General features: G+C 46.0%; 1 pseudogene; it reads right to left on the bottom strand.

Moving 5' to 3' along the window:
• Positions 1-4,754: 4,754 nt before the first annotated feature.
• On the bottom strand, positions 4,755-5,351 carry LOC117095146 (annotated as a pseudogene).
• Between the last annotated feature and the right edge of the window lie 522 nt (positions 5,352-5,873).

The raw sequence follows: 5,873 nt of genomic DNA, 5'->3' as shown, positions 1-5,873 counted from the left end.
AGGTGGTAAAGTTCACTCACCCACTGCTTACCTCTTGTTGTGCGGCCCTGTTCCTAACAGGACATGGATTGGTACCAGTCCACAGCCCAGGGGTTGAAGACCCCTGGTCTATGGCTATTTTTTTTTTTTTTTTTTTTGAGACGGAATCTCGCTCTGTCACCAGGTTGGAGTACAGTGTCGTGATCTGTGCTCACTGCAACCTCCACCTCCCAGGTTCAAGTGATTCTCCTGCCTCAGCCTCCTGAGTACAGGCGCACACCACCACACCTGGCTAATTTTTGTATTTTTAGCAGAGACAGAGTTTCACCATGTTGGTCAGGATGGTCTCATCTCCTGACCTCATGATCCGCCCTCCTCAGCCTCCCAAAGCACTGTGATTACAGGTGTGAGCTGCCGCACCCGGTCTATGGCTATTTTTGTGCTACAATGGCAGAGCTAAGCACTTGCAACTGAGACCACAGAGCCTGAAAATAAACACTATGTGGTCCTTTATAGAAAATGCCTCCTCTGGGGAAAGCAAATGGCTCCATGGAACACATGAAAGGGAAGGGTGATGCCCAGAGTCTGGTTTCCTGCTCTTTGTCCTGTGTTCCGGGTTCATCTTAAGATTAGTGCTTTACTGAGAATAACTTCTTTAATGCTTAGGTGTTAATAAAAGGAAAAGATACTTTTTTAAGTTGCCTTTAATCTTTCCCTTTCTGCTTATATTCAAATGAAAGCAATTACAGGGCAGAGGCCTGCTAAGAAGTATGATGATTTATGCAAAATTAATGTGGCAAGAGCTCGAACCAAATGTATTTATTAAAGTAACCCAAATAATCAGATCGTAGCAAATAGAAAGAAAAAAATATACAAACCTGTAATTCCTAGCCAGTATTTCATTTTCGTTTACATTTGAATGATAACACATCTTGTGGCAAATTATTTCAGACTTTTTCTAGCAGGAGAAAGGGGAAGAAAAATGCACTCACTGAAGGAAAGCTCTGCAAGAGGCAAAAGTGATAAACTTCCCCAAGCCTATTTACAAATGCAGTCAATGAAACAGAATTTTAATGAATTGTGCCACATAATCTGGCAGTTAATGAGCTGCAAAAGCCTTTGTCAATTGCAGTGACTGGGAACTAACTCTTTCAGTTTCAAGATCAATAAGAGAATTCTCTGCTCTGCGTTACCCAAAGGGGAACTCTGGGGAGAAAGGAAGTTGTCAGAGGAATGTCATCTCTCCAGGTCTCAGCAGCAAGTCCGCCATCTGTTTTGTGTGTCTCCTCCACCACTCCCCTGCAAACCTGTATATTTAAATCCCAACTTCAGACTGAGGAGTAAAAGACCGTTTGGAGATCAAACAGCACAAGTCCTGTGAATTGCCAACACAAAATGACGACAAAAAGGTTTGAATGACTCTAAAAATATCTCCCAATATTTTAGAAACTGTATTGAGTCCAGATGCTGTTCCGGACCTCTGGGAGGGGGTAAAACCCTTGACATTCAGTGTTTTTGATAGACAAAGGCAATGGGAAGTGGGTTGTTGAGGATTAAACAGGCCTGAGGCATCCTGCTAATTTGTCCTTCCATAACACTTCTTTTATCTGCTGTTTTCATTGCTCTGCCGCCAACTAATCACATTCTTTTTCAGAGGTCTGGGATTTGCAATTATGGTATGATCCATCTCTATCACCCAGAGTTGTTGCTAGGGAGATGTGGTTGTTGCTATGGTCCTAATGCCACAGGACCTGAGAAATCCCAGGTGGAAAAGACTCATCATTCAACAGCAGATCGACAACATTTATTGAGCACGCACCAAGTGGAAACAATGAGGAACCTTGGGAAGACAGAGATGAATGAGACCTCAAAACCACCTTTAATTTGCTCTTAGACCACTGGAGAAGACAGACAATTAGGCTTGTTGAATGAATTAATAGACAATAGAGTTACAGATTTCTTGTTTGGCAGGGGCCTTAAAAAGATTTTAGTTCATGTTAGGAACCCAGTGAATATGTTTCAATTGAGAGGCAAGAAACGTATATGTCATTTCCACACCCGTACAAACTAAGTGAGGCTATTCCTACCACATCATCCCCCAACACCCAGTCTTGGAGTTTACTTAGAGGCAATTTCCACTACACCTGTGTTTTCACCCATTCAGGCTCTCTCTCCCTCTCTGGCACCAGGTGTGAAACTATTAGCAAAAGCCACAAGAAAGCAATTTCAGGAAGGGAAAGCCTCATAAAATGTGAAAAATTAAAGCGGTCCTGAATGTTGCATTGAGGAAATTGCCACGGGCAATCCCATTCTGTCAACAAAATGTTCCACTTGGCTGCAACCAAGACACCAATGAAATGTTTTGACACATGGCATGGTAGGGAAAAGGGAGAATGAGGCACTCAGAGAATCAGGCTGCCCCAGATCACCCAGCATTCATTCTAATATTTAGTAAACTCTGTCAGACTGGAAAGAGATAAAAAGATGTAGTCCCTGTCTTCAAGCAGTTTACAATCTAGCCAAAGAGGTAGGTTTGCATACAGATCTTCTTAACAGAGGGGAAAATGAAGCAATTCCTATAAGAAGTGCCACTGAATACCAGAAAAAGAGGTGAGACCTGCTTCTACTTCAAGAAGACCTGAAATGCGATAGCAGCCCTTCTGAATAAAGGAAACGAGTCATCCAAAAAGTGCCATGGAAGGAGACTCATCTCAGGGCGAGAGGCTTTGGGCCCCAGAGCCCAGATTTGCCCTTCTATGGTTAACTTCTCCTTGGACTTGGGGATGGGGGTCTAAAGGCTTTTACTGATCAGATCCAACGGTAATGTGAAATCTTTCTCTCAAGTGCCATTGCACAGCTGAGGCAAGGCTAGAATATTCAGACAAGATCAAATCAAGTGTCAAAAGTTAAAAAAGAACTTTGAAAATGGATAGCCCACATTATCAAGCATGATGACCCCATCTTTCACTCGTGGCCCTCCTTTCCCTAGAGGGGCTCCTCTTTCCTGGAGCTGCCTTATATCTTTGTAGTGGGCACCATGTCAGCATCACCCAAGATGCTGGGAGCCCATGCCAGGACACTCCTCTCCTTCAAATCTGAATACAAGAGGAGATGCTTTTAGAGAGGGGAGTTTCCTGCCCATAAGTTCGGTTCTGATTTCTTATCCAAGAAGCCACCTTGGAGGACCTCAAAAGGAGCACCCCCTCGGAAGAATTCCTATTGCCCACAGGGTCACAGTTTGCAGCAACCTGCACACAACACAATAGCCAGCCTCGGCACATGGAGCTACAGACATGCAGAGCTGGAGGTGAGCAGGTGCAGGCAAAGATGTTCAGTTTTCCTCAACATCTGTGCTGGAAGCAGCAGACTGTCTTTCCATGCCACTAATTCAAACTACAAAGAGGGATGTGCTGCCATTTCAACTTCTTCAAATGTGAAAAAGTAGCAAATCTTAGTCCTCTCCTTCCAATCGAATTCAGAGTCTCCTCTCTGGCTTTCTGAATCTCCAATGGCTTCCTCTTCTGTCCATCCACCACATCTACCGAGGACCCAGCCACTCCCAAATGCCTTTTCCATCTTCAGCCAGGCTGATTTCAGAAATAATTATTCATCAGCACCTGCAAAGAGTCAGATGCAGTCTTCAAAATGGAGGAAACGAAATCCAGTGAGACTTAGCTGCTGCCTTCGGAGAGCTTCAGAGACCAGTAAGGGAGCCATGCAGGCAAGCCAGGGATGACCGCAACCACTGGAAGCACAAGACACACAGGCTCAGTAACCCTGTGTGCAGATGAGTAGGGATTGGATTGTCAAAAAGGTGGTGAGTGGTGTCCAAGTAAGTGATCTATGAAAAGTCACACCAAAACATAGCATAGCTCATTCACAAAGCCACAGACCATGCAGTGTAGCAGGAGCAGGAGGGTTAGAAAAAGATGAAGTGACACTGTCAAGACAAAGCCAGCCCAGGAAGGATCTGGTGAGCCACACCGAGGAAGTTCATCTTCATTCTGAACACAATAAAACCCCATAAGTGGTTAAAGCAAAGGGAGATTTGCATTTCCAGAGATCCCTCTGGTGGCTCTGGGGAGGCTGGCTGAGGAGAGTCGCACAGCTGGAGGACAGTTCCAGCATTGTTACCAGGAAGCTGCTAAGGCCAGTAGGATGGCAGCGAGCCCAACATCAGAAAGAGGAGGCTGTATCTGAGCAGTATCTAGGAAAGAAATTTGCAGTACTTGGCAGCTAACTGAAGCTCAGGTGTGAAGGAAGGCAAGCACACGTGAGCTCATTCCTTCCTCTGCCCCTTTGCCCAGGCAGTACTCCAGCCTGAAATGCCCCCTGCCCTTTCCTCATCCACCCTGGCCTAAAACCACTCTCACCTGCCCCCAGGAAGTCATCCCTAACAGCCTCCACCCACACTGTTCTTTCCTTTCTCCCCGACACTCTGTCAGGACCTACCAGCTGAAAGCTGAGCAAGGCTGTGCTGCTGCTGCATATTTCCATTGCTCCCTCTGCCTACTGGATGCAGCTCCCTGCGGGCAGACCAGGTCTTCCAGCCAATGTTGCTTCCCATGCATCTTCCACCTCTCTCAGTGTCATTTTATCCTCATTTGCATATGTAACTGCCACACAGCAGTCTCAGCAGACGCAATAATAACTGGCTATCAAACTGTCATCTTTTGAGAGCCAGGTAAGTACCAGGCATCACTCTTTTTATCTATCTATGTATCTATCCATCTACCACTATGTCTATATTTTTTTTTTTTTTTTTTTTCACCAGGTCATTCCTGAGTTTATTTGGGGCACACCCAGGCGAAGGCCCTGCACCTAAAAGAAGTGTTGGCCTCTTGGTGGTGAAGCGTGGCTTGTGCTGACGGCGCAGGACCCGGTGGGGCAGCGGGAACTGATCTTGGATCGTGGACTGCTTGACAGCCGCCGACGGCACTTGCTGGCTGCGATCTCCTCCACCTTCATGATTTGAATGAGTGGCCCGGCGCGGTGACGGGCGCCCATGTCTCGGTAGCACTGGTGACAGCGCCCGCAGTGGTCAGGTCCCGGTATTCCCGGTACATGTTGTGGGTGCCGCTCCGGGAGTCATAGCGCAGCCAGATTCCGAAGTTCTTCACCCGCAGTGGGGACTTCTCAACACCTGCCCACAGTAGACAATCTCCCCTGAAGACTTCTTCATCTTCTTTAGCTGAGATACGAAGTACCAGAAGCGGGACTTAGCGACGACATGATTAGGCGCAAAGATTCGCATGCGGTAGAGGGGCGGCGTGTGGCATTTGGGGGTGGGCAGGCAGCGACCCACCCCTTGTACTCTCGTAGTGTGCCAGAAGCCTTCATGGCGTCCTCTCCGCTCTCGCCGCCACCAGCAAAAGGAATGTCTATATTTTTATGTATATTCTTATACATAAAATAGTAGTATAAATATACTACTACATAAAAATATAAAAATAGTAGTATATTTTTTACGCATATTCTTGTCCTTCTAGTCTTAACAACAACCCTTCGGGGTAGGAAGAATTATTTGCTTTCCAGAACCAGAACCAAGTGTTAAAGTGTTTAATCAGAAACTGAGAAGGGCCTGAGATGCTATTGTGCTTCATAGGCTAATAAGTTAACCTGCCACCATTTTAGATACATATAGTGACAGAAGACACAAGACACCTGGATCAGAGACAAAGACCATGTATTACTCACAGCAAAAGCAGCAGCTGGAGCAGTTGCTAGCATCCATTTTTTTTAAACCCCAACCTCCACAAGGTGACATGGTGAGGTCCAATGGTGCCTGCATGTCACAGGACAGGAACCCCAAAATGACAAAACCCTGATCTTAGATAGGGCTACTGGTAACTTCCATTCTCCATTACAGAGAGAGATCTGTTTTTAAAATTGGA

This window comes from Trachypithecus francoisi, unplaced genomic scaffold (assembly GCF_009764315.1).
Source record: "Trachypithecus francoisi isolate TF-2019V2 unplaced genomic scaffold, Tfra_2.0 Lachesis_group13, whole genome shotgun sequence".
Classification (NCBI taxonomy): domain Eukaryota; kingdom Metazoa; phylum Chordata; class Mammalia; order Primates; family Cercopithecidae; genus Trachypithecus; species Trachypithecus francoisi.
The sequence above is the reverse complement of the archived record's forward strand: the minus strand, read 5'-3'. Positions and strand labels throughout refer to the sequence as shown.